Below are 1,749 nucleotides of genomic sequence, written 5' to 3'. Positions count from 1 at the left end.
CTTGTCCAAGACTGGATGTCTGGAAAGAGTATAAAGCCATTATCCAAGGATGCCAGGAACCAGTTTGGCCTGGGCTGAAGCTGGGTGTTGCTAAAACATGGCTTAGAGTTACAACTGTCAGTGGGGGCGGGAAGGGTTACATCTAGTCCCTGCCGCTGGCTGTGCCCTATAACTGAGCCAATAAACTCATAAACGCACCGTGAGGTAAAAGAGACACTCTCCTTCATTTCTGTATCCTTTGCTTCTCTCACTGTGTCTTCTAATTCTCTGGGACACAGTAAACACTAAGTAAATGAAAAGATGTCCCACCACAGAGCAACTAGCTCCTCAGCAAATTACAGGACGTGCTAAAAACCTGGGTTGATTGCCCAAGACTTTGCTAGCTGTAGCTCGCAGGTGTAGGTCATACCGCCTCACCAACCTTCTCTTGAAAATCCTCCTGCCCACCTGAGCTCTCGTAACCGTTCTCGGGAACACACTCCTACGTTGAGGAACTGCTGTGATGTTGTCCGGTGCTTACACAGAGCAAGACAAAGCATCCCTCGGAGACTTGCACTGACTAGGATGAAGGAGAGTTCAGGGCTACTGTGCTGGCCCGGACCTGTAACCCCAGCATTCAGATGGCCGGAGCAGGAGGATCATGAATTTGAGAGCAGCTTCAGCTACACAGTGAGACCTTGTCTCAACAAACAGCAAGTGAGTTGGGGCGGGCACTGGGCACCTGCACACTGTGGGCGGGTTTTGTGTACTCCATTGACCACAGGGAGAGCCAGCTGTGCAGTGAGCACTGCGGAGAGCAGCCCCTCCCCTCGGCTGTTTCTCAGCCCTAAGCTTGAGTATGCACACTTTCTGATGGGGGAGACTTTGTTCCCTGGAGGCTCCATTTTTTTTTTTTTTCAACAGATGCGGGCCCATTTCAAGACTTGATGGCCTGTGGCCGGGAGACTGTCATGCCTTGTCAGATCATAGTGCATTTCATGGGAACTGCTGATGTCAGTCACGGGGATGATGAAATGGCTAGTCGGAGGAAGAGAAAGGAACATTTTGTTTCGTTTCACTGTAACGCAGGGTTTCACACACCATCACTGACGCTGGATTCACACTGGTGTGAATCCTCTTGCCTCGGTTCTGTAATGCGGGTGTGAGCCAACCCCGCATTAGCGGGTGTGAGCTAAAGGAGTGGTTCTAAAGGAAAGAACATACTTACAAAAGATGTCACGCCCATTTCTTCTGCTGCTTGGAGACTGCTCGTGAGGGATTAGAAAGGCACATGGCCCCTGGGAGGTGGGAGAAAAAAGCAAAAGCACCAAGAGTTTACCCAACGCCTGGATGGTGCTCCTAATTAACAATTAAAAATAAATGCAACCACTGTAGCAGGGCCCCAGACCTTAGCACAACTGACGTCATGATGGAAGCACCATTCAGGCTGTAAAACTCAGGGCGTAGACAGCACCACCTGCCAAAACAAAAAACGAAGACCTGATCCATCTAAGTCTAGATTTTTGGGAAAAAAAAGTCTCCAAATGTACTAACCTTTGCTTTTTGCCTTCTGCCGTTCTGCTTCTGCCTAACTTTTCTTGCTAACTGAGGCGTGTCAACCCAGGATGTGGTTTTTGTGCTTAAAAACTCAATCCTGAGAAAAGTTTTGGGGGACTATACTGGGATCCCAGACACCCAGTTGAGTCACGGGCCAGCTAATAAAGACTTTCTATCAGCTTAAACGCATGCCTGGGTAGTCTTCTCTGGTGT

General features: G+C 49.2%; 1 long non-coding RNA gene across 1 annotated transcript; it reads right to left on the bottom strand.

Moving 5' to 3' along the window:
* Nucleotides 1–825: 825 nt before the first annotated feature.
* On the bottom strand, nucleotides 826–1,453 carry LOC311606683. The gene is made up of 3 exons (XR_014782398.1): nucleotides 1,388–1,453; nucleotides 1,208–1,277; nucleotides 826–1,017 (listed from the first exon to the last, which is right to left on the bottom strand). It is a non-coding gene; the product is annotated as an uncharacterized lncRNA (long non-coding RNA).
* Between the last annotated feature and the right edge of the window lie 296 nt (nucleotides 1,454–1,749).

This window comes from Acomys minous (assembly GCF_964271855.1).
Source record: "Acomys minous genome assembly, chromosome: 10".
NCBI lineage: Eukaryota > Metazoa > Chordata > Mammalia > Rodentia > Muridae > Acomys > Acomys minous.
This window is presented reverse-complemented; position numbering and strand designations above follow the sequence as displayed.